Source organism: Marmota monax, unplaced genomic scaffold (genome assembly GCF_021218885.2).
Source record: "Marmota monax isolate L192 unplaced genomic scaffold, Marmota_monax_Labrador192_F-V1.1 WCK01_AAM20220418_F8-fsc00052, whole genome shotgun sequence".
NCBI classification, from domain to species: domain Eukaryota; kingdom Metazoa; phylum Chordata; class Mammalia; order Rodentia; family Sciuridae; genus Marmota; species Marmota monax.
In genome coordinates, this window is record NW_026693473.1 from 10,232,786 (window position 1) to 10,260,239 (window position 27,454).

General features: G+C 41.3%; 1 long non-coding RNA gene and 1 other non-coding gene across 2 annotated transcripts in view; both read left to right on the top strand.

The window, feature by feature from the left end:
- LOC124101694 (uncharacterized) overlaps positions 1-27,454 on the top strand; it is a 122,242-nt gene that overhangs the window by 62,193 nt on the left and 32,595 nt on the right. The window lies entirely within an intron of this gene.
- On the top strand, positions 11,264-11,336 carry Trnam-cau (transfer RNA methionine (anticodon CAU)). The gene has a single exon. It is a non-coding gene; the product is annotated as a tRNA-Met (tRNA).

Here is a 27,454-nt window from a genome sequence, read left to right on the forward strand (position 1 = left end):
TATTTGAAGAGAAACACAGGCAGATGAAGTTGAGTTTACTCCGAGTTCCTGTTCACAGCACAAACGGGGAACAGTATCAAAACCCGAGGCAGACACCAGGGTTCTTATCTCTGAACTGGAGATCTTGAGTGGTCACTTTCATCTCCAACCCTAAGGGATTGGCCTAACATAGCCCTGTCACATAAAGATGGCTTTGGGGTTGCAGGAAAGATATTGTCCCTGATGCCCCTTTGGTGAATTGCAGGGGTGGTAGCTCATCAGGCAATTGTATGGGTTATGTGCCACAATTGCAGGAAGGGGTCTGTACTTCTGAACCCTGCAGCTAGCCACTGTGACCCCTCTGTCCCATTGGGTAAGCTCTTCTCTTCCCTGTTTTAAGTTTCCAACTGCTTTTTTTTTTTTTGTAACTGATATCAAACTCAAGGGTGCTTTACCACTGAGCAATATCTCCAGCCCTTTTTATTTTTATTCTGAGACAGGGTCTAAATTGCCCAGGCTGACCTTGAACTTGTGATCCTCCTGCCTCTGTCTCCAGAGTTGCTAGGATTATAGATGGTCACCACTGCACTTGGCTCCAGCTGCTTTTTAGCAGGAAAACATTAGGATCCAGTCATTCTAGGTTTGCCTTCCACATTATTAATTGATTAAAGTTATAGACTTTTGAAACTTGCCTATTCATATGAGGCCCTTTCTAAGGAAGATGAGCTTTCTTCCCATCTTTGATTGCTGACTGCTCTCATTTATTCCAAACCCTAAATTTCAGCCCAACTTGTGATGTCTGCATATCAGTTTTAAGCAGTCAGCCTGGACTTCGTCACAAAGGCAGTGTTTTAGGGAATCTAGTTGTAGGGTAAACACCTGGGGTTTCAGAGTATAAGCTGAAGTCTCTGCCCTAAGCTCTAGAAGAGCAAAGGTCAGAACTAAAAGCTGCATTTTTTTTTTTTTTTGGTGCATGTGTGGGACTATTAAGCACAGTAATCTCCCTTCATCTGCAGGGAATATGTTCCAAGGTCCCCAGTAGATTCCTGAAACTGAGGATAGATAGTACTAAACCTTATATGTGTTATTTTTCTCTTACATACATATGTATAATGAAGTTTAATTTATAAGTTTGCTACAGTGCAAAATAATTAATAATAATAGAACAATTATAGCAATGTACTGTAATACAAGTTATGTGAATGTGGCTCTTTCTCAAAATATCTTATTATTCTGTAGCCACCTCTTGTGATGGTGTGTGATGATATTTAAGAGAAGACTTTACAGATTCCCTTTGGAATGTCCCAATTTCCAGCATCATTAGGCTTGTGCTTTGGGGCCATTATTAATTAATCATATAAGGGTTACTTAAACATAGGACTATAATGCTGTGAGAGTCAATCTGATAACCAAGATGGCCACTAAGTGTCTAATAGGTAGGTAGTGTATATAGTGTGGAAACAACTGGATAAATGGATGATTCACCTTTTGGGTGCAAGAGCGTAAGATTTCAGCATACTGCTCAAAATGGCATGAGATTTAAAACTTATGAATTATTTATTTCTGGAATTTCCCATGTTTTTGGATTGTCATTGACTGGGGTTATCAAACCATGGCAAAAAAAACCCCAAAAAACTGCAGCTAAAAGGAACTGTTATAAATGGGACTCTCCTAATGCAGTCAAAGGAGGTCAGCAGCTCCAATTCAATTCAAGAGAACTTAATGGGGCCACTCAGGCCACACACTGCACTCATCACTAGAACCTTCCACACTTGGCTGAAAGTCTACATGCTCCTAGAAGAATATGTGTTGGGCACTAATTATCTGACCAGCTCTGTTCTAAGTGCTGTGAGGGATCCAGTCAGGGAACAAATCTAACACATAGAAGACCACTGTGTGGTACAGGTGGCTCTTTCCACAGCTCCTTTCATTGGTGCAAGCTTCAGGCAGGGGACTTCTACAGCCAGGCCTGATGAGGCCACTGGCAAGAAGGGCTGGCCTTTGTTTTGCTACCACAATCAGGTTTCTGTAGCACCTGGAATTAACTGAATATTTGCCTTTAGTACTTTAGTCCTCATTTAGAGCTAGCTCTCAATCCTGAACCCTATTCTTCTAGGTTGGGGCCCAAGCAGCAGACTAATCTGCCACCTTCTTGAAACTGTTCCCTGTGTCTTGTGCTGGGGCTTTGCTCCAGTCTTGATGGCCACCAGCTCCCCACCTTGCTCCTGCCTCTTTGACCCTGCAAACAAGCAAGAGCAGCACAGACATATTGTCCCCGACCACCACCATGCTTCTGTTTCTGTATTTCCCTCTCAGGGAAGCATGCCTCCTCCATCTAGACCTCCAGCTAGAAACCTGAAGTCCATCTTACATTCCTGCCCCCTCTCTGCCCTGTCCAATTAAAGTGAACTATGCACCCTCAAATCTGTTGGTTTCTCTCGGTTCCCAGGTTCCCACATGCGTCTGCTTTGCTCTGCTCCCCACTGCAGTCTCAGCACCCAGAGTGGCACCTATCAAATGGTTTTCACGACAGCTGCCGAACAGATGACCATGAGAGAGCACGAGTGAGCCACGGGGACCTTGCCTAGCTCTTGCTTACCTCCTGAGCCTTGTCTCTCCCCTTCCCCCAACCTTACCCTTCTCCTGGCGACCATCCTAAACCATCCTTGCAGCTCTGTATATCCTGAGCCCAGGATCCATCTTCCGGAGCCTCCTCTTCTCCTCCTATCTGAGTTAAGTGGCTTCTCTGTACCCTCAGTCCCTTTCCTAGAGAGCACACAGCTGCTGACATTGCTATTGCCTGTTTGTATATCAGTTGTCTTCTCATGATAAGTTCCAGGAAGCAGAATCTGTGTCAAATTAATCACTGCATTCCCAGTGTTTAGCACAAAGTAGGAGCTCTTCAAGTCATTGTTGCCCAAATGAAGATCTAGAAACTCTGGAGTCTGTTCCTAACTCCCTCCCGCCCTCACATATCTCCCCTGGTGCCTGCTGCCCACTATCCATATGTATTCTGGTCCTGGCACTCTGAGGTCCTCTGCTGTCCTTGGGCCTCAGGACCAGCTCCACTTGGCAATTTGTCTGAGGCTGGTATCACCCATTCTGTTCTTTCCCACACCAGGCCACTTGGGTCAGCGTGTCCTGATCTGTGCTGTAGGACATGGTTTTCTGGCCCTTGACCTTCTAGGGTCTATCCAATGCTCATGCCCTCTCTGGCATGTCCTGACTGGGCCTCCTTTGGTGCTCCATGCTGATTCCTTCATGAATCCCACAGCTCTCTTGGGGCAGGGTCAATATCCAATCCATTCCTGACCCTGTTCCTGTCCTCACAGCACCCAGAACAAGAGCTTGTGTGTATTCTGGTCCAGGCAAAGGTCAGCCAGGTTGAGCTTGGTTGATCTGAGGTTAATGCAAGGAGTGGTGTGGCTCTGGGGATGAGGATGGTTGGAGGGAAGCCCTGAAGGTGAGGGAGAGAAGAGACGAGGATGTTCCTCCCAAGAGTGTGGGTGAAGGAGAAGATGAGGAGGACTGAGCAGGAACAGTGGGGAACAAGGGTGTAGGGAAGGAGGGAGCTGGCAGAGCAGAGCTTTGACCTCAGTACCCTGTTTGGCAACCCCAGGCCTCCCAGGCAGCAGAGAGCACACTGGGGGTGTCTGCAAGTGCTCTTCCTGGCCACAGAGGTGCTGGGAAGGGCGTCTTGCTTCTTCTCTGCCCTGCTCACCCTTGTGTGTATATTTCACCCTTTTATCAAGGTAGGAATCAAGTCAGCCATGTTCTTTATGTCTCCTCCTGAAAGGATATGAACCACCCTTATCTTCACCACTGTCCCCACGCATCCTTCTTGTCATTTCTCACATAAAGAAGGCTGCATAGTTTCCTGACATTCATTTTATTATATCATTTTGGCCATCGGGGCTGTCATGATTTATAGCTTACAGTTAAGAACACAGAAGTTCAGAGAGATGGGAGGGCTAACCCAAGGTCACACAGCCAGTCTTGTGGTGGGGTCAGGGGAGCATGGATGGAGAAACCAGCTCCAGAATTCTCTTAGAAAGCATTGGCAGGCACAGCCTGAGTCTGGGTGTGCGCATGCGTAAACGTGTCTCTCTCAATTTGTTCTGCATGCACCTGTGTCTGTCTATACCCCATGCGTTGGTGGTTGCTTGGGCTGCTGGGCAGGTGCCTTTGTAAGCATGGACGTGTGGAAGTGTGTTAGGAAAGTCCTGGGGTCAAGCATGTGTGCATATGGCCTTGGCGTGCATGCATGTGTGCAAACCGGCACTCTGCTCCCTTCTCAGATGTCTTGGCTGTGGCTTTGACAACTGAAACCCAGCTGCGCTCTGGCCGGGAAACATCCGCTGTGGAAACCTAGGAGGAGCTGACAGTCCCTAAAGAGGGGTTACGCATGCTGCCAGCGAGCGCTCCTGGCGCGCTGCCTAATTCCCTGCACATGCTCTTTAGATCTGTTTCTAATTTGGACTCTGCCTCCTTCTGCCCCCACCCATCCCTTTCCACTCTCTCAACTTGCCTCAAACCGGTCAAATTATGCTGAATAACGGCTGAGCAGGGGGGAGAATGCTAAAGGTCGCTGGTGGGCTGTTGGAGGGTGTAATAATGTCACATTTTAATTTATGCAGGGAACAGTGCAGGAATCAAAAGCACTAAATAATTTGGGCTGCACTCGTAGCTCGGCCAACAGTTACTACTGCAGGTCATGCCACTTCCAGGGGAGAAATCACTTAACTGTCACACTCTGCAGTCCACGGTGCTTGAGAAAACCCATGTAAATATATAGAGATGCAAAATACGGTATCTTTTCTCTGCAAGGGGACTTGTATTTGGAGATTTGCAGCATCAGCAAGAATCCCTCTAGTTGTCTGAGCATTATCCAGATGTTCTGGGCGCAGTGATTCTAAAACAAAATATGTCTTCCATATATTTTGTCGTCCTGCGACACACTCAATGCCTGAAAGACCCGACTCCATGGGAAAGTGTATACAAAGCTGAGAGAGAAGAGGGTAAAGCAGAGTTGTATGTACACATTGATGGCAGCTCAGAGAAACTCATTTTCATGCCTAGAAAGAAGCGAGGGGGGAAAAAGAAAAAAAAGGGGGGGGGGAAGGACTCCTGGACACATTTGTTGGAACTTGTTCATGTGTTTAGGGCTTAGGGATGTGATTGGAGATAGAGTTGTTTCAATGATTAATGTGGACATGGAAAGAATGCATGCATTTGAAGGCAGGGGATTGCCCTACTGATTTCTTCTGGTTCCTTGCAGGCTCCAGAGCCTGGGAAGGTTGGAGGTGGTTCTCACCTGTGCCCTGTGACTTAGTAGCTGGGGTTTGCACCATGCCTGGGTCTTGCAGGGAGACGGTGGGTATGCTTCTCTTCCCTTCCCCCAGCATGCTAAGTGTGTGCAACTGATGTGTGCTCCAGGGGCTGCTGTGGGAGCCTGGCATGCTGCCTCTCAGCCAGCTTAGCAACTGCAGGAAGGTGGGGTTTGCAGCCTGGGGGCCACCGCCTGGGAAGCTATAGGGCTGTCAAGACCTGGGAGCAGCACCCTCCTCCATCTGGCTGCAAAGGAAGCAGGGGGAGAAGCAGCTTGGGGTGGAATGGTACCCTGGGGACTTTACTCCTCTTTCCCTACCACGTGGCAGATTTGGGCCAGCCACCAGGACACCGTAGGAAGAAAAGGACGGAAGGGAGTCTACATTTCTGTGTGCCACAGGGCCCGTCTCTTATTTCTCCTGTTGCCATTTATTTAGTTATTTAATCATGTGTCATGTTAAGGATTCCACATTCGTCAAAACCCTCCTTTAATCCTCAGAGCACCCTTGAAGGTGCATATGACAGAAAAGCCTAGATGTCTACTACAGGTGTGCTTTCCCCCTCTTTAGAGTGTATCCCACTGAGAAATGGCTGCTCTGTCACATCTTCCAACGCCCTTAGTGAGTTCCAGCACTAGGATTGGGGTCCTGGCCCGTGGAATGTGAGTAGGAGTGAGCTGTTCTGTGTGGAGCCTGGCCCCTGGAAACCACCCAGCAAACATTCCCAGAGCTCTGTCCCCTTGGATGGAACAAGGGCAACCCCACCTACCCTTGGAAACCACCCAATTAAAATGGCAGAACATCCATCATCCTGGCTTTCTGGATGCCTGTATGGAGAGACTGCCCAGATAGCATGTCCCCTGCCTCATCCTGAGCAAGAAATGAATTTATATTCTATTGTTCCCAAGCTATTCAACTTTTGTGGTGATGTTATAGCAGTGAACTCACCCTAAGTAATTAGGAATTTTCACTCTCCTTATACAGATGACTGTATAATGACACTCAGGACAGTTATTGCCCAAGATCACATATTCAGTAAATATCAGGGTCAGTGCAAATCTCAGCCTTTCTGGTTTCAAGGTCAGGCTCTGATCTTGTGAATTGTCCCAAGTGTGTTTCAGAGAACACTATAAAAACCACTACCAAGCTGGGTGCAGTGGTGCACGCCTGTAATCCCAGGGACTTGGGAGGCTGAGACAGGAGGACTGAGGGTTCAAAGCCAGCCTCAACAACAGCGAGGCGCTAAGCAACTCAGTGAGACTCTGTCTCTAAATAAAATACAAAATAGGGCTGGAGATGTGGCTTGGGGGTTGAGTGTCCCTTAAGTTCAATCCCCAGTACCTGCCCCTCCCAAAAACCCACTACCCAAAATACCCCCACAACTCTGGAGTTCAAATTGGTTTGGGAAATACCAACTCAAGGCCGCAGGTCTCTTGGCTGCAGCTCTTTTTAGGATGGCAGCATGCCAGTGACTTCTGTGAGCACTATCAGAGATCAGGCTCCTGCATCACACGACCGAGCCTTTGCTCCAGAGCTTCCGGCGGAACAGGCTTTGGGAGGGGTTGAGCTCCCATGTCTTCAGTTGTGGGGTGAATTGCGTGCCCTTCCTACCCCCTCAAAAAAGGCACTTTTAAGTTCTAACCCCCAGAATCTTAGAACGGATCTTGTTTGGAAATAGGGTCCTTTGTAGATTTAACCAAGCTAAGATGAGGTCGTTAGGTGAGCTCCAATTCAATGTCACTGGTGTCCTAATAAAAGGGGAAATTTGAGCACACAGAAAGGGACAGGCAGAGTGGGGAGGCCTTATGAAGATACACGGTGACACAGCCAGAACACCCTGTGAAGACAGAGGGTAGGAGTGATGCTTCCGTCAGCCACAGAATGCCAGAGATGGCCTACAAACATCAGAAGCTGGATGAGACAAAGACGGACCCTGCCCTGGAGTGGTCAGACAGAGAGTGTGACCCTGCTGGCACCTTGATTTTGGTCTTGTAGCCTCCAAAACAGAGAGGATGAATTTCTGTGCTCCATGTCTGCACATTGCTATGGTGGCTCTGGGAAATGAGTAGACAGCTTTGGACTCCTGTCAAGACTTAAATTTCTTGGCAATGCTATCCTCCCAAGAATCATCCAAATGATAAACTGGGGTGGCTTACCAAAAGCTAGATGGAGGACAAGAGCGAGCCTTGAGGGATAAGCAATAGCACCAATAGCAATTGAGAGCTGCAGCTTTGGGGCAGGGCCACCAGGCTTTGCATCCCACTTCTTGTTTATTTATTTATTTATTTTGGTACCAGGGATTGAACTCAGGGGCACTCGACCCTGAGCCACATCCCCAGCCCTATTTTGTATTTTATTTAGAGACAGGGTCTCCCTGAGTTGCTTAGTGCCTTGTTTTTGCTGAGCCTGGCTTTGAACTTGTGATCTGCCTGCCTCAGCTCCCCAAGCCAATGGGATTACAGCCATGCACCACCACGCCTGGCTGCATCCCACTTCTAGTGTGCCCTGGGCCCATTACCTCCCATTACCTCAGCTCTCTGCACACAGCTTCCTTTTCTGTAATGTGGGGACACCAACGCTTCATAGGTGACAAGAGACTAAAATGCCTAGGCTAGTAGCTGGCAGGTGGCTAGTACCTGTACCTTTGAAATGACACAGGGAAGATTGCATGGTAACTTTAAAGGCAGACAGGCCACACTAGAATCCACCACTCCTGTCTCCATGGGCAATTTGATAATTGCTAATCACTAATCTTTTGAAGTCTGCATTTCTCCATCTATATACTAGAAAAAGTAGTCTCTATTGTGAAAAGATGATTGTTTTTTTTAAAAAAGGTAAAATCATGACTCTGAATAGATAACAAAAAGAACACACATTATTTTTATTAATAAATGAACCAAAGATGTTACAACTGATTCAAAAGAGAATGCAAAGGACAGGCATATTTATGGATCAGGAATTTTGATTTTCAGAAAGCCACAGTGAACTGGCTTTTGCATGTGGTAGAAGGGTTGACAGAACTTGTTTCCTGTCCCCAGCCAAGAGCCATTCTGTCTTCTGTTCCCCAAAACTTACAGAGCTGTAGAACTAGCTCAGAGCGGAAATCAGCCCGGAAGAAAGGGCTTGGAACAACACATAGCTCTTCTTGCAGACACCCACTAATCCTTTTGCTGATTCCAGATTTCCTTATTGTGTCTCACATATTGTATGGATGGGGTTGGGAGAAGATGAACACATGAAAAAAACAAGTTGCTGAATAAGGCACAATCCTATTTTCATAAAAACAAACTAGGTGTATTTGTACACACACACACACACACACACACAAGTGGGCGTGCTGTACTGTTGATTAAATATAGACAAATGTCAGGAAGAACACACAAGGGTTGTCAATGGTGACTGCCTCTGGAGGGCAGGATTAGTGATGGAGATAGTGGAGGGAGGCTTCCATGACTACTTCTTCTTCTTTTTTTTATTTGTTATTTTTAGACATACATACAGTAGGATATATTTTGAGATATTATACATACATGGGGTGCAATCCATTGCAATTTATTTTACTTTATTTAGTTGTCAATGAAACTTTTGGTTCTATTTATTTAGTTAGTTGATTTCTTTATTTAGGATTAAACCCAGGGCGTCCCACATGCCAGGCAAGCTCTCTACCACTGAGCCACAATTTTGATCCCATTCTTGTGGTCGATGATGATGTGCAGTTACACTGGTCGTGCATTCATATATGAGCATAGGAAAGTTATGTCTCATTCAGTCTACTGTCCTTCCTATTCCTTTCCCTCCTCCCTTCCTTTCATTTCCCTTTGTCTAATCCAGTGAACTTCTATACTTCCCTTCCCTACCCTCCCGTGTTATAGGTTAGCATCCACATATCAGAAAGAACATTCTACCTTTGTTTTTTGGGGACTGAATTATTTTACTTAGCATATTAGTCTCAAGTTCCACCCATTTACCAGCAAATGCCATAATTTCATTGTCCTTTATTGCTGAGTAATATTCCATTGTGTACATATACATTTTATTTATCCATTCATGTGTTGAAAGACACCTAGGTTGGTTTCATAGCTTGGCTATTATTAGTTGAGCTGCTATAAGCATTGATATGGCCACTGACATGACTTATTTTCTAACCCTACTTCACAGTATACCATGAATGAGGCATATCTGAATGAGAAAACTGTCCATTATGCTTAGCACCATGGGTAACATTTCATATATTGTTGGCTTCTTTATTATTATGAACTTATATTTAAAGAGCCCAGATTTCCCAGGGTTGTTCTGGGGACAGAAATCACCAGCTAGACCCACCTGAATGTAGCCCTACTACTGATCCCTTTCAGTAAAGCTGGTTTTATAATCTGGCCTTGCATTTTGGAAACCTGAGAACTGGAGAAGGCCTTCTTCCTGGGGTACAGTCTTGGGTGGCTCTGTCTGTTTTTTCCTCCAACTTCCGCAACCCCGCCGACTTGGGCTCACCCAGTATTTAGCTACCTGACCACAGGTGGGAGTCCTGATGGGGGCCAAACTCTAGAAAAATGGGCTGCCTACATCCAGTGCCATCCTCCTGCCCACCCTGAGACACCCACTAGCTCCATAGGAGACATGTTGGCACACTGCCCTGGAGGAGGTGTTGGGCACAAGGGTCAAAGAATACCAAGTTTTTGATCACACAAATTCAAGGATCTAATTTTAGCCTCCTGTTTGTCCCCCAAGGTTGGCCATGGTGCATTGGAGAGGACTTGGGATGGGGTCATAAAATGTGACCCTAGTATAGGTTTGGCCTCTCACTAGCTGTGTCTCTGTGGATTGTGCTTTAGTTTTCCCATCTGCCCAAGGGGAATAAAAAAAATGTTTATTACCAAGAGCTACTGTGAATTTCAAATGAGGTGATGTCTGTTAAGGTATTTTGTGATCTGAGGGTTCTGCTGAGATTTGACTATATAGTGTAGTATATTTCAGGCTGCTCTTACTATAGTAAGAGCAAATGCTATCTAGTACTTCCCTGTGTCCTGGTGTGTGTGTGTGTTTTACATATATGTAATCACTCACTGTTCACATCTTTGCCATGAGTAATGTACTGTTTTCCAGTCCTGATTTTACAGATGAGAAAACAGAGGCAGAGAGGTAAGTCACTTTCCCCAGTTGGATGGAATCTTTCATTAGGGAACCATCTTTTCACTGTCTCCCAGGCTCAACTGTGTTTCCTTTTCTTTTCTTATATCCTTTCTATTGTAGAATATGTCAGTACATGTAAGAGTAAAAAGGATATGATAACAGTAATAAGGATATGAATTTATTACCTAGCTTCATAAATTCCCAAATTACAGCCAATCTTGCTTCCTTGCTTCCTCCCATCATTCCTCTATAAAACAAAACCTTTAGGTCATGTCAAATCTTTAGCAGTTTTTCAACAATTCCCTAATATCATGACTATTCAATGTTCATATTTCCCAGGTTATTTTCTACCTTTTAAATTAGATTGCTTATTTCAATTGGAATTCAAATAAGAGTTCCACAAAATAGTTGAGTGTTAGGTTTCTTAAGATTATTTTAGCATATAGGTTTCCTCCTCTCTTTAATTGCATTTTTTGGTTTGTTTGTTGTTGTTTTTTTGAATAAAGTGTATGGATTTTGCTGAACACACCCTTATGGTTTGTATACGGTTATGATTCCTCTGTTCCCTACATTTTCTGTAAAATCATATTATATCTAGAGGCTATCCAAAATCAGGTTTTCTAAAAATAGACTTGATTTTTTTTTTAGGGCTGTTTTACATTCACAGCAAAACTAAGAGAAAGGCACAGACATCTCATATGCCCCCCGGCCCAGCACATGAGTAACATTCTGCCTTGCCAACGTTCTCTGCCTCAGTGATGTACTTTTTGTGGTTGACCCTACATTGATTGATACATATTAATCATCCAAAACCTGTTTTAGCTGGGGATGTGTGTGGCTCAGTGGTAAAGCATTTGCCTCATATGCACAAGGCTCTGGGTTCAATCCCCAGCATCATCTAAAAAACAACCTCTAAAGCCCATTTTACACTAGGGTTCGCGCTTCATGTTGGTTTTGGACAAATGCATAATGACATGCATCCATTACCATATTACATACCTTACATTAGCATGTATCTATATATCCCTACTATAAGATGGAAGAGCTTCATTGCCATAAAAATTCTTTGTAGCCATTCATGGTGGTGCACACCTATTGTCTTAGCTACTTGGTAAGTTGAGGCAGGAGGATCACTTGAGCCCATGAGTTCCAGACCAGCCTGGGTAGCAGTGAGACCCCATCTCAAAACAAAAACAAAAACAAAAACGCTTCTGTGCTCTATTTATTCATCCCTCCCTGCCTCGCATCTCCTGGCAACCACTAGTCTGTTTTCTGTCTCTATAGTTGTGCCTTTTCCAGAATGTCTTATAGTTGGAATCATGCAGTATGCAGCATTATAAGGCTGACTTCTTTCACTTAGTAATATGCAGGTGAGATCCCCCATGTCTTTTCATGGCTTGAGAGCTCATTTCTTTTTAGCACTGAATGATATTCCATTGTCTGGATGTGCCATAATTTTTTAATCTATCCACTTACTGAAGATATCTTGGCTATTTTCAAGTTCTGGCAATTATCAATAAACATTCATGAGAAGGTTTCTCTTTGGACTAAGTTTTCAACTTCTTTGGATTCAAATCAAGGAATGAGACTGCTGGATCTCATGGTAAGACTACATTTAGTTTTATAAGAAACTGTCACACTGCCTTTCAAAGAGGCTGTGCCATTTTGCACTCCCACCAGCAACATCTGAGAGTTCCTGTTTCTCCACACCCTCACCAGCATTGGGTTTGTCAGAGTGCTTGCTTTTGGCCATACTAGTAGTTATGGAAAGGTATCATTGCTATTTTTATTTTTAGTTTCCTAATTATACATTCTATGGAGCATTTTTTCATATGTTTTACTTGACATCTGTATCTTCTTTGGTGAATGTCTGTTAAGGTTGTTGACCCATTTTGAAAAAAAATGGCTTGGCTGTTTTCTTCTTGTTGAGTTTCAAGGGTTCTTTGTAAAGTTTAGTCCCCTATCAGATATGACTTTTGCAAATATTTCCTCCCAGTCTGTGGCTTATCTTTTCATTCTCTCTGTCTTTTTGACAGAGTAGAAAAACTTGATTTTAATGAAGCCCAGATTATCAATTCTTTCTTTTATGGATTGTGTTTTTGGTGTTATATCTAAAAAGTCATTGCTAAATTGAAGTCACCTAGGTTTTCTTCTACCTTTTCAGGACTGTTATGGTTCTACATTTTACATTTAAGTCTGATTCATTTTGAGTTGATTTTTTTTGTGTGTGTGAAATTCTGTGCTTGGATTCACTTTTTTCCATGTGGGGATCTACTTTCCCCAGCATCATTGGTTAAAAATTGTCTCTTTCCTCAGCTGTACACTGTTCCCTTGTCAAAGACATGTTGACTGTATTTATGTTTGTCTATTTTGGATTCTCTATTCTGCTCCACTGATTTATTTGTTCTTTTGCCAATATCACACCATCTTGATTATGGTAGCTTTATAGTAAGACTTAGAGAGTTGCATAATATCAGTCTCCTTCTGTATCATGTTTGTTATTCTGGATCTTTTGCCTCTACATATAAACTTTAAGATCAGTCTATTGATACCAATCAACAAAATAATTTGCTAGGATTTTGACTGGGATTGCCTTGACTCTGTAAATCAAGCAGGAAGAATGGACATCTTGACAGTATTGAGTCCTCCTGTCTTTGAACATGGAATATTTCTCCATGTACTTTAAAAAAAAAGGTTTTTTTTAGTTGTGAATGGATATAATACCCATATTTATTTTATTTTTATTTGATGCTGAGAATCAAGCCCAGTGCCTCACATGTTTCAGGCAAGTACTCTACCACTGAGCCACAACCCCAGCCCTCTCCATGTACTTTTGAAACATTACTTTGCTTATCAGAGTTTTGTAGTTTTCCTCATATAGATCTTATGCATATTTTGTTAGATTTATACTGAAGTATTTCAGTTTTTGAGGTGCTAGTATAAATGGTATTATGTTTTAAATTTCAAAATTTACTTGTTTGTTGCTGATGTATAGGAAAGCAACTGAGTTTGCATATTATCATCCTTGTGTCCTACAACTTTGCAATAATCATTAATCAGTGCTAAGAGAGTTTTTTGTCAATTCTTTTGGATTTTCTAAATAGACAATCATGTCATCTGTGAACAAAGAGAGTGTTTTTTTATTTCTTTACAATTCATATGCCATTTTATTTCCTTTTCTTGTCTTATGGCATTAGCTAAGACTTATAGTAAAATGTTGAAAAGGGGTGGTGGGGGGGACATCCTTGTCTTGTTCCTGATCTTAGCGGAAAAGCCTCCATTAAGTTGATAGCTGTAGGTTTATATATATATATATAAATCAACTGAGGAAGTTCCCCTCTATTCCCTAGTTTTCTGAAAATTTTTATCATGAATAGGTGTTAGATTTTGTCAGATGCCATTTCTGCATCAGCTGTTATGATTCTGTGGGTTTTTTTCTTTAATATGTTGATGTAATGGATAAATTCTCTGAGTTTTGGATGTTGAACCAGATTTATATACCTGGGATAAATTCCATTTGGTTGGGTTGTTTAATTTTTTATACATTTTTGGATTTTATTTATTAACATTTTATTGAAGTTCTATTTTTTCATATATTTTTAGGAGAATATATTAGTCAGCAGTTTTCCTTTCTTGTAATATTTGTCTGGTTTGGTTTTAGGGTGATGCTGGCCTCATAGAATGAGTTAGGAAGTATCACCTCTGCTTCACACTCAAAGAGATTGTAGAGAACTAGTATAATTTCTTCTTTAAATGTTTGGTAGGGCATACAGTGAACCTGTATGGGCCTTGTGGTTTCTCTCTTTGGAACTTGTTAATTATTGATTTAATTTCTTTAATAGATATAGATCTATTCAGATTGTCTATTTCTTCTTGTGTGAGGTTTTGTTTTGTTTTTGTACTGGGGATTGAACCCAGGGGTTAACCACTGAGCCACATCCACAGTCTCTTTGTATTTTTTATTTTGAGACAGGGTCTCACTAAGATGCTTAGGGCCTCACTAAATTGCTGAGGCTGGTCTTGAACTTTCAATCTTCTAGCCTTAGCCTCCTAAATCACTGGGAATACAGGTGTATGCCACCATGATGGGCTTGCATGAGTTTTTTTTTTTTTTTTTTTTTTTGCTGGGTGGGAGTTACTAGGGATTGAACTCAGGTGCACTCACTCACTGAGCCACATCCCCAACCCTATTTTGTATTTTATTTAGAGACAGGGTCTCACTGAGTTACTTAGTGCCACACTGTTGCTGAGTCTGGCTTTGAACTTGTGATCCTCCTGTCTCAGCCTCTTGAGCTGCTGGGATTACAGGTGTGTGCCACCATTCCCAGTTTATGTGAGTGTTTAACAGATTCTATTTTTTAAGAAATTGTCCCATTTCGTCTAAGTTATCAAATTTGTGAACATAGAGTTGTTTATGTATTCCTTGGTTATCATTTTAATATCCATGGGATCTGTAGTGATGTCCTCTTTAATTTCTAGTATTATATCCCTCCTCTCTCTTATTCTCTATTTATTTATTCTGAATGAATGAACTAAGAAAAAAATTTTCAGTGCTGGGAATTGAACTCAGAGGCTTGTACATGGAAGAGAGAGCTCTATCCATAAGTTTATCAATTATATTTATCTTTTTAATAAACCAACATTTTATCTTCTTAATTTTCTCTATTGATTGCTTATTTTCAACTTCATTGATTCCTGTTCTATTTTTTTTCTTCTGCTTGGTGTGGATTTAATTTACTCTTCTTTTTCTAGTTTCCTAAGTTGGAAGTTGAGATGATTTAGATACTTCCTTTCTAATATGTATTCAACACTTCGAATCTCCCTCTAAGCACTGTATTACTGAATTCCACAAATTTTTGGTAAGTTGTATTTTAATTTTCATAAAACTATTTTGAGGTTTTTGTTTTTGAGGCCATGTGTTCTTGATAAATGTGTTGTCTAATCTCCCAGTAATTGGGATATTTCGGCTTTCTTTTATTGCTATGTAGTTTTAGTCCGTTGTGGTCTGTAGACATTGTATGATTTCTAGTCTTTTAAATTTGTCAAGGTATGCTTTATGAATAAGAATATGGCCTATCTTAGTGAATGTTCCATGTCACTTTGAGAAGAACCTGTGTTCTACTGTTGCTGGATAAAGTAATATATATAGATGTACATAATATCAAGTTGATTGATGGTGTTGTTGAGCTCAATATCCTTACTGATTTTCTGCTTGCTGATAGAGGAGTTTTGAAGTCTCCATTCAAACTTGTAGATTTGTCTAGTTCTCCATGCAGTTATATCAGTTTTGCCTCACATATTTGACACTGTGTTAGATATATGCTTGTTAAGGATTGTTATGTATTCTTGGAGATTTGACCTCTGTATTATTATATAGTGGCCTTCCTTCTCTCCAATAACTTTCCTTGCTCTGAAGTCTGCTCTGCCCAAAATTAATATAGCTATCTCTATTTTCTTTTGATTGATATTAGCCTAGTATAGCTTTCATCATCCATTTGCTTTTATTCTATGTGTGACTTTATATTTAAAGTGGAGTTCTTGTAAACAACCTGTTGGTAGGTCTTTTTGATACAGCCTGATGACTTTTTTTTTTGTACTCAGTGGCACTCGCCCACTGAGCCACATCCCCAGCCCTATTTTGTATTTTATTTAGAGATAGGGTCTCACTGAGTTGTTTAGCACTTCACTTTTGCTGAGGCTGGCTTTGAACTCACCATCCCCCTGCCTCAGCCTCCCAAGCTGCTGAGATCATAGGCATGCGCCACCACATCTGGCTGCCTCATGATTTTTAATTGATGCATTCATACCATTGATATTCAAAGTGATTATTTATATAGTTGGGTAGATAGCTGCAGTATTGTTTTCTATTAGTTGACCTTATTTTTTGTTCCTGTTTTTGTCTTATACTCTTTTTGCTGTCTTTTGTGGTTTTAATTGAGAATTTTATATGATTCTGTTTTCTCTTTCTCTTAGCATACCAGTATTATTTCCTTTGTTTTTTTTTTAAAGTGGTTGTCTTAGAGTTTGCAATATATATTTACAACTAATCTAAGATAACTAATCTAAGTTCAAATCACACTATTCTGCATCAGAAGTACTGTGAGCACCTTAAAATAACAAAACCATTACAATTTTTTCCCACCAGTTGAATCGCTGTTGCCATTCATTTCACTTATATGCAATTGAATACATTGTTGTTATTTTGTACAAACTGTTATCTGCAATTCAATAAAATATAAAATAAACATTTTTATTTTATCTGCACTTTTCCTTCTCCAATGCCCTTCCTTTCTGTATGTAGATCTAAATTTCTGATCTATGTAATTCTCATTCTCGCTGAAGAAATTTTAAAGTTCTTGCAAGGCAAGCAGGTCTATTGGCAACAACCTTCTCAATTTTAGGTTTACTGAGAAAATGTTTATTTCTCCTTATCACTCAAATGATTTTTCAGAGCATATAAATCTAGGTTGGCATTTTTTTCCTTTTCAATACTCTAAATATTTAATTTCATTCTCTTCTTTCTTTCACAATTTCTGAGGAGAAATCAGAGGTAATTCCTTTTTTTTTTTTTTCCTGCAGTCAGAGATAATTCTTAACCTCTATAAGTAAGGTTTTCCCCTTTCCCCCATAGGTAAGGTTCCCCCCGCTCTAGTTTATTTCAATATTTTTTCTTGATTTTTTGTAATTTGAAAATGATACACACAGGTAGTTTTTGTTTGTCTGTCTGTCTTGAATTTGTCCTGCTTGGTGTTCTCTGTGCTTCTTGTGGTTTAGTATCTGGCATCAACTTAGGAAAATTCTCAGTAACAATTCTTTCAAGTATTTTTTCTTTTCTTTCCTTCCTTCCTTTCTTCTACTTCTGATATTCCTGTGCATATATGTTACGTCTTTTGTAGTTGTCTCAAAATTCTTGGATATTGTATCTGTTTGTTTGCTTTTTCAATGCTAGGGATTGAACCTAGGGGTGCAGTACCACTGACATATATCCCAGCCTTTTTTGCTTTTTATTTTGAGACAGGGCTTGCCAAATTGCTGAAACTGGCCTCAAATTTGTCATCATCCTGCCTTGGCCTCCCAAGTTGCTGGGAATACACTTGAATATCATGTTTCTGTTAGATTTTTCAGTTTGGGAGTTTTCTATTAGGATATACTAAAGCTTGGAGATTCATTTCTCAGTTTGTCCAATCCACTGCAAAAGGTCCATCAAAGGCGTTCATTCTTCTTTACGGCCACAGTATGTTTGACCTCTAACATTTCTTCTTTGCCCTTAGAATTTTCATTTCTCTGCTTATGCTACCCTCTGCTCTTGCATGCTATCTGCTTTGCCCAGTAGAACGCTTGGTACATTAACCATGGCTCTTTTATATTATCGACATCCCTGCTCTATCGGAATCTGTTTCTGGTGCTTTCCTTGTCTTTCAAACTGAGGTGTTTTTTTTTTTTTTTTGCTTCTTAGAATTCTTTATAATTTTTTCTTCATAGCTGGATATGATGCGGCAGGTAAATCGGCTTTGGTGCTATGGCAGTAAGGGGTGGGGAGAGAAGTGTCTCCATCAGCAGGCCTGTGCCTCTGGACTGGAACCTGGCACACTTCTCAGTTCACCCTCCTCCCTTCCAGTGGGACAGGATGGCTAAAGGGACTGGGGTCTGCTGTTTCCCCTGCCCCCTGTGGAGGGGACTGGAGCTGTTTTTCCCCTTCCCTCAGATCAGTTAGGCTTTGATGAAACTCCAGGGTCTGGTAAAATGGTTTAACTGGAGGGAAGGTCTTGTTAAGAAGAACCCAATGCTCTGGTGTATCTTAAAAATAATTCCCCCACACTGTGCCAGAAACATGAGGGGATTTTTCTCTAATATTCACTGTGAAAACTAGTTGAACTCCTGGCGGTAAAACTCACTAAAGTGTGGGACCACCCTATGACGGGGTGCCCCTGGAGTCTTGAACCCTCTGATGAACCCCCATGTGGCTTCCAGTAATGAGTTCTTTACAGTTTTTGTTTTCTTCTAGCCTAGCGCTGGCTCCCTTGCAGCTTGCTGCTCTGATATGTTGTGATTCTCTCTATTTGACTGTCCCATCCAGTGTGGGGACAATGGTTTTCCCTGTTCCTCTTAACAACCCCATGTGCTTGACACTAATATTATTACCATTTCGATATGAGGAACCAGCACCAAAGAGATCACATCACTTTCCCCAAATGTCAACACTGTGTTTTCCAAAGAGAATAGTTCTATCGTGGGAAGTCCTTGACTTGGGGACTCTCCGAGCTTATTTCATCGACACACTTTGAATGCTGTATTCTGACTCTGACTGGCCTCTCCTGACCTCAAGATACAGCATCAACTGCAAATTCTTCTCTTATCTTTTAGGGGGGTCGCCTGCCAAGGCAGCCACTCACGTCCAGATTTCTTGTCCCAGCATCCCCATATAGATAGAAGATTATGCTTTCTCTTCAAGTAGTATTTTCCAAGCTAGATTTTGGGGAAATGCGCATCTGCTTGGAGCCCTTTGGCCTTCTGAAAGGTGACAGCTGCTTACCTTTTCTGTGATTCTTGAGAACCACACTATTGTTTTGCTACAAAGGCAATCTGTTAGGTACTATTTAGTTTGATTATTTTACAAAATATCCATTCCCCTTTACATTTACCCTCTACTCCTCAAAACAAGTGTACCCTCCCACAGGTCCTTGACTTAGAGCTGTTCCCACCTACCCTGGGCTATAGGTAAAGTCACATATTTCTGTTTCACCTGCAGATCTAGGTAATAATCTTTGTATCTCATGGGGCTATCACATGTCTAAGATTCCTTGCTGGAAAAAGGGAAGTAACAATATATCATGTCAAAATTTCAAGAACCAAACCTCATGCTTCTATAGGGAACCATGCTTCTCTATGTGTGCTTCTATAGGGAACCAAACCTCTCTGCTGCCAGAAATGTGGGACAGGAGGTATGGGGTGAGGAGTAGAAAGTGGCACCGGGAAGCAGTGGGCAGAGCCTGTTCCAGATGAAAATGGAATAGGTGGGTCCCCTTCTTCAAAGGTGATCACGAGTTTCAGGATAGCCGCAACAATAGCAATAAACCAAACACAAAGTCCTTTCAAATGCAGGCCCTGTAGCACTGCACCAGGGACACACTCGTGAAGTCAGCCCTGGCCACGGGAGCCCCAGTGGCACTTTGAGAGCCCCCAAAAGACTTTCATAAATGGTGCAGTGTTTTCATAAATGGTGCAGTGTTTGTGAAATGAGACCTGGTGAGAATGGGCTGTATATGCTGCCACTCTCAATTGCGTCTCAACTGACTGACCGTTGAAATACTTCAGAGAGAGATGCAGTAGGAATCAACAATGAGTGTCCAGGAATCAATGATGAGTGTCCAAGTGGAAGGCCTTGGAGTGTTGGAGCTGTGCATGACCCAGCACTCCAAGGCAGTAATGGCCTAGCACAGTGATACCTGCTTCAAGATGCTCCTCACCCAGGACAGGTCCCAGGAGAACATGACAAAGTACATTTAGACCCCAATAGTTCAGGAAATGAGAGTAAGAATTAACAAAAGGGATTACATCATTAAAAACTTGTGTACAGCAAAGGAAACAATCAACAGAGAGAAGAAACAGATTATAGAATGGGAGAAAAATTTTGTCAACTATTCATCTGACAGAGGATTAATGTCCAGAATTTATAAAGAACTAAAAAAAAAAAAATTAACATGAAAAGAACAAGTAATTTCCATTCAACAAATGAACAAATGAGCTGAATAGACACTTCTAAAAAGAGTACAAAATGTCCAATGAATATATGAAAAAGTTCAACATCTTTAGCCATCAGGGAAATGTGAATCATAACTACATGGAGATTCTATTTGAAGCCCAGGCAGAATGGATATTATCAAGAAAACATAAAATAACAAATTCTGGCAAGGATTCTGGGGGAAAAGGAGTTCTTACACACCACTGGTAGAAATGTAAATTAGTACAGCCCCCACCTAAAAACAAACAAGTAAACAAACAGTATGGTATTTCCTGTTTAGTTATACCATTCTGGGTATAGACCTGAAGGGATCAAAGTCAGCACGCAAAGAGATACCAGCGTACCTGTGATTATTGCAGCATTATTCACAACAGCCAAGTTATTGGATTAACCTAGATGCCCATCAAAAGATGAATGGATAAAAAAATTGAGGTATATAAAGAAAAATTAATAGGGAGGATGAAAACAATCAAAGCACACTATACATGTATAGAAATATCAATGAAACCCATTAAACTGTACAATTAATAGGACTAGTAATATAATAATAAAAAGCAAATTTAAACCATGGACATATGAACTGTGGAAAATAAAGTACTCTGAAGTCTTCTTGACCTATCCTGATGCAGAGGAGGTAGGGAGAGGAAGCATTGGATTGGCTTGGCTTGGAGAAGGTCAAGAAAGGGTGCCTTAGCTTCTTTTTGGAAAACAGAAATGCAAGGAGAAGTGTCTGGTAGATACTTATGTATGTGAAAGAGATCTGGGTGTGCAATGGCAGACACAGCTGGGATTTTGCCTGCTGAGCAGCCATCGCTCCTCTTCCAGAGGAGAGACCACCAATAGATAGGCCATACCCAAGACTGGGGGCTGGAATGTGTGAGTTTGGGCACCAGGCAGTTGTCCTCAACTATGGCTGCAGGATCTCAGAGACATTTCCCTCAAGACACCAAGGAATAAGAATTCCCAGGCATAACTCCAAGGAGCACCATTCACTTCTAGTCCACACCGGGCTCCAGAAAGCCTTTCCTCTGCACCGTGATAGGAGTCTGCAGTGAGGCTCAGTGTCCTCCTCCCTGGAGGTTTGCTAAATTATGGCTTTCCCACTGGTGGTACTGGGACCTCCACTGGTGGTTGGGGTGAGGGGTTGTCCATGCTCCGCAGTCTTGTCTATGATGAGGCCTAGGCTGGCGATGGGCATGACATTCTGTGTTATTCTGGATTTCCCTATATTGCACCCCAAAATGAGTGCCCATTTAGCAGGCAAAAGCAACTTGAAGCAAAATCACTCTAACTCCTGAGAGCAAAAACTTGGTCTTCCTGAATTTACTTAATATAGTTTTTATGCTCATTTAATCCTTAATCTGGCTGATTTTTTTTTTCTGGCCTAGTGGTAATTCACTGTGATTGTGAATAGAAGGTTGAGGATCCCTGTGCCTAAGAGTGCAGAATCTACAGGCAGATTGCCAGAGTTCAAATCCCACCTCTGCACACCTGTAATCCAAGTTACTCAGGCAAGAGGGTTGCAAGTTTGAGGCCAGCTTCAGCAACTTAGCAAGATCCTGTCTCAAAAAAAAAAAAAAATTCAAAAAAATAAAAATAAATAAATAAATAGATAGATAGATAAAGGGCTTGGGGTATGTAGCATAGTGATACAGTGCTTGCCCAGCATGTGTGAGGACCTGCATTCAATCCCCAATACACACACACACACACACACACACACGAAGAAAGAAAAAAAAATCCCCCATCTGCCTGCCAATACTAGCTGTGTGAACTTGAAGGAGTCATTTGGTGTATTTCCTCATCTGCAAAATAGGACAAAATATTATGGGTTGTGGAGAGAATTATAAGAGTTAATATGAGAAGATTTTCTGTCCTATAATGTATTCTAATTATTGTTAATGAGAAACATAATAATAAAATACACAGAGACAATTACGATTAACTCAGAAAAATGACCTAACTGGTTTCTTAGAAGCATTAATACCTTGCAGAGATGGAGTCTTGGTCTGTGGCTGAGATGTGGAGTATTACTCTCTGAAAACAGGCTCTCAGGAAAGGCCCTATCCCTTGTCTCCACATGAGCAGATTTTTTCATGCCTTCAAAGAAAAATTAGAAGAAAAGAACAGATTGCTTCCGTAGGATTGGACACTTTCCAGAACTTTATAGCCATGTTTTAAATTGATGAATGGCTGGATGGCTGGTGGAGACCCTGACGGGCTGGGGCTGCAGGGATGTTAAAACAAAATGATAGAAATTAAGACAATTCAGCTTGAGTTTCCACAGAGGCATTTGACCCGACCAGAATTCCTTCCAGAACAAATGAGACCAGGATGAGCCCACACCTGTAACAACACCAATGGTGTCCTTGGCTGAAGGGAACCACCAGGACATGGAAAAGCAAATAAACAGTCAGGGAGGGCAGACAAAGGAAAGACAAAGACCTAGGGATGGAACCTTTTTTTAAATTTTTATTTATTTATTTTAATTAGGTATATATGACAGCAGAATGCATTTTGATTCATTGTACACAATTTCTGCACAACTTTTCATTTCTCTGGTTGTACACGATGTAGCGTCACACCATATGTGCAGTCATAAGTGTACCTAGGGTAATAATGTCCATCTCATTCCAACATCTTTCCTGCCCCCATACCCCGTCCCCTCTCCTCCCTCCCCTTTGCCCAAAGTTTCTCCATTTTTCCCATGTCCCCCCTCCCTCTCCATCCACTTATCAGAGAGAACATTTGGCCTTTGGTTTTTGGGGATTGGCTTACTTTGCTTAGCTTGATATTCTCCAACTCCATCCATTTACCTGCAAATGCCATAATTTTATTCTCTGTGAATGCTGAGTAATATTGAGATGACAGCGGGTTTTCAGAAACCTACCTGTGACTGAAACAGGAAAAGAAGCGGCTTCCTGCTACTTAAGGGGATGCTGTGAAACTCCCAGGTGTAGAGCTGTATGTGACCAGCAGCCTGTTCTCCTTGGGGACACTGTGTGTGTGTGTGTGTGTGTGTGTGTGTGTGGCAGGGGGTGGGGGGTGGGTGCGGAGACTGCCCCATAGGGAAGCATCAGGCTCCATGTGGGGGGTGAGGGGGGTGGGGGGGAGCAGATCTTCATAAACTAAATGCCAAAACTTAGATACTTTACCATCTACAATGATTATGAAACTGCAAAAATTATGTGAAATCATAAAATTACAAAATCAATACAATTTATCTGAAGAAAGCTTAGGAAATACAGAGTACTTATAGCCAACTACCCATAACCAACCTTTGTTAAAAGTTTGGTATGTATTTTTTTCTAGACCAAAAAAAGAAGAAGAAAAAAACCAGGGAGTTATATGATATCTTTAAAAAAAATATGGTTGTGATTAGACCTTATTTAATATCACTTCATAATTAATTTTGCATGAAATGAAAACATTTTATACGTATGATTGAATGGCTTATAATATTCTGTCAAACAGATTATTATTTGGTATCCTTTCAAAACATTTTGAGTAATTCCTTTGTTGTTAGTATAAATATTGATGTAAAGATCGCCTTTTAAATAACTGCTTTATTAAGATGTTATTCAGGTATCATAAAATTCACCTTTTAAAGTTCCAGTGCTATAGTTTTTAGCATATTCCCAGTAATACAAGCATCACCACTATCTAATTACAGAATATTTTTATTATCCTAAAAAGAAACCCTAGACTCATTCCTCCCTCCCTTCAGCTCCTGGAAACTACAAATGTCCTTTCTCTTTCTGTAGATTTGCCTATTCTGAACATTTCATGTAAATGAAATCATATGACATTTGACTTTAATTTTGGCCTCTTTCACTTAACTTACTTTCAAGGTTCATCCATATTGTTACATGTGTCAGTACAATCATCCCTCCATGTGGTTCTGGGATCCCTTGAAGTTATCAAAATCCATGGGTGCTCAAGTCCCTTGTATAAAATGGCATAGTAGTTGTATATAACCTAGGCCCAACCTCCCCTGTTCTTTAAATCATCTCTAGGCTACTTGTAATACTTAATGCAATGTAAATGCTATGTAAATAGTTGTGCTGAATTGTTTAGGGAACAGTGACAAGGAGAAAAGTCTGTCTATCTTCATTTAGTACAGATGCAACTTTTGAATATATTCAACATTAAATCATCTCTAATATATATATATATGAAGGGAGATATTTATAGGGAATATATATGTTTCCATCTGCATCTGCAATTGGTTGAATCCACAGATGGAGAACTGGCAGATATGTCCCTCAGATGATGGACGTGTGTGCCTCCAGCTTTCGGTTATTGTGGACAATGCTGCTATAAACAACCATGTACAAGTTCTGCAAAGATGTACATTTTTACCTTTCTTGAGGATAAACCAGGAAGAGGAATTTCTGGGTCAGATGGTAACTTTATGTCTAACTTTCTGAGTAACTGCCAAGTCCTTTTCCAAAAGTGCTGGAAATTTACATTTCCACCAGGAACGTATGAGATTACCAATATTTTCACATCCTTACCACACTCGTTATTTCCTTTGTTCAAGAACAGCTATAATAGTGGGTGTGGTATCTCATTGTGGTTTTGATTTTCATTTTCCTGGTGAGTAGTGATGGTTAGCGTCTTTTCATGAGTTTATTTGTCATTTGTATTTTTATCTTCTTTGGAGAATTGGGTCATTTTTCCTTTTATTGTTAAATTTTAAGAGCTCTTGTCATATTCTGGGTAAAATCCAGCCATATGCAACTCCCCGCCCCCATCTGTTGCCCATCTTCTTAATTTCTTGACAGTCCTTTGATACACAAAAATTTGTTTTTTTCCTTTGGTTGCCTGTACACATTTAGCATCATATCTAAAAACCCATTACTTGGACCATAGTCACAAAGATCTACTCCTTTGTTTTCTTCTAAAAGTTTTACAGCTTTAGTTCTTATATTTAGGTTGCAGCATTTGTGTCTCATGGGAACACCAATGACTGCTTTCTAGAATAGAACTTGCTAGCTTACGTGGTATGAAAATTTGGTGTCTCTGGATATATATTGCCAAATTGCTTTCCAAAGTGGTAGTACCATTTTTCATGCCTGTTGGCAAGTATGAGAGAGTCCATTTCATTGCACATAATAAGCTTTTTAAAAGTCTACCAAGATTAAATCAAATTCTTGTTGTGTGTTTCTCCCAATGATATCATTCACCTTCTTCCAACCCCAAATTTTAAAGGTACTGAGATAGTTAGCAAACAGTAGAGTTTTGTGTTGCTATAATAGATATAATGGACTCAAACTGAGACAGCTATAGAACAATTTATCTCATTGTTGGAAACGAACATCTATGGAGTACCTCCTTGGTGCAAAGTGTTGTGGAGGGGAGGGGAGAAAAAGGAGGGGAAGGAGATACAAAGATGAATGAGACAACCCATCTTCCCAGGGATCTCTCTATATGTATCTATTTATCTATCATCTACCTATCCATCCATCCACCCGTCTATCCTCTCTCTATATCTCTATCTATATAGATATATCTTTCTACATATATATCTATATAGAGATATATAGAGAGAATATTATATAGAGAATACACACACACACACAATGGGTGTGTGTGGGTAGAGAGAAAGAGAAGGAGAGGGAACAAGAGAGTGAGAGCAAGAGAGAGAAATTAATTATAAGGAATTGGCTCATGAGATTATAGAAGCTGAGAGGTTCCATAAAGCCAGCAAGCTGGAGGCTGGTGGTATAATTCCAGTTTGAGTCTGAGGGCCAGAACACCAGGAGAGCCTATGGTTTATGTTCCAGTCCAAAAGCTGGCAGAGTTGGGACCAAAAAAATGCCAGTGTTTCAGTTGGAGTTTGAATGCAGGAAAGACCGATGCCCCAGCTCAAGGCAGTTAGGCAGGAGGAATCTCCCTCAAGAAGGAGCCCTTTTGTTCTAGGCAGGCCTTCAGTGGATTGGACTAAGACCATTCCCAGTAGGAAAGGTAATCTGCTTGACACAGGGTGTGATTCAAATTCTAACTTCATCCCCAAACACCATTCTGAACATATCCAGTATCACTAGATACCTGTGCACCCTGAGGCCTAGCAAAGTTGACATAAAATTAACCATGACACCAAAGGTTGGCAAAGGCTTCACTGAGGTGGTGACATTTGTGCTAAGAGTGTGAATATTGGGGAAAAGCATTCTAGGTAGAGGGAAGAGCAAATTCTGAAGTGAGAACAAGCCAGCGTTTTTAGGAACAGTCAAAAGACCAGCGTGTTTGGGAGGAGATAAGTGAGGAGAGGATTAGTAGGCGAGGAGACAGGCAAATCCAGATTGTAAGCAGGTCTTGACCAGAAGGTACATAGGAAGGCATTGGGATTGTATCAGAAATGCTAGCCTCCTGCCCTACCACACATGCTGTGTACACGAAAAGGGTACACAGCATGTGTGGTAGGGCAGGAGACTAGTTGTGAGGTCGGGTTGGTCAGGATGGTGGTGGCCTGAATTAGGGTGGTCGTTGTAAAGGTGGTGGTCAAAGCTTGGATTTATGTTGAAAACAGAGCATGTAGAACTTGTTAGTGGGTTGAGATAAGATGCGAGACTAACAGATGAATCAAATATCATGCCTAGATTTTTAATCTAGCAACAGAATGTGTGTTGGTGTCCTTTATCAAGATGGGGAATTGTTTGCTAGGGTTTTGGGCTGAGCTGTGATGCTTTGGAGAAAATCAGAAGTTCTTCTTGACCTCTGAAAATTTCAGCTTGTTACCTCTGGCCATAGCTCAGGCCTTCTGTCTTAGCCTTTTTGGGCTGTTGTAACAAAATACCTTAGATCAGGTAGCTTATAGATAACAGAAATATCTCACCATCTGGAGGCAGGGAAGTCCAAGATCAAGGCACTGAGGATCCAGGGTTTGGTGGGAACTCACTTCCTCATGCAAAAGCTTCTTCTCACAGGGCAGGAGAGGTGAGGGAGCTATCTTGAGCCTCTTTTATAAGGAAATTCATTTTATAATTCTTTTATATATTTTATAAATTTATTTTATAAATTAATTCTGCCCATTCCCCAGGTCCTATTTTCTAATACCTCCACTTTGGGCATTCAATATAGGAATTTGGGAGCATATAAACTTTCAACCCATTATATTTTTTTTATTGGGGCACCTAAACATCACATAAACATTCAATCTATTGCATATCTTAACCAGGAAGGGTTTTCCCTACAATGCCACACTACTTATCCACCCCAAATAAACATACTGAACACCTGGTATGTGCAAAACTCTATTCTAAATGCTGGGAAA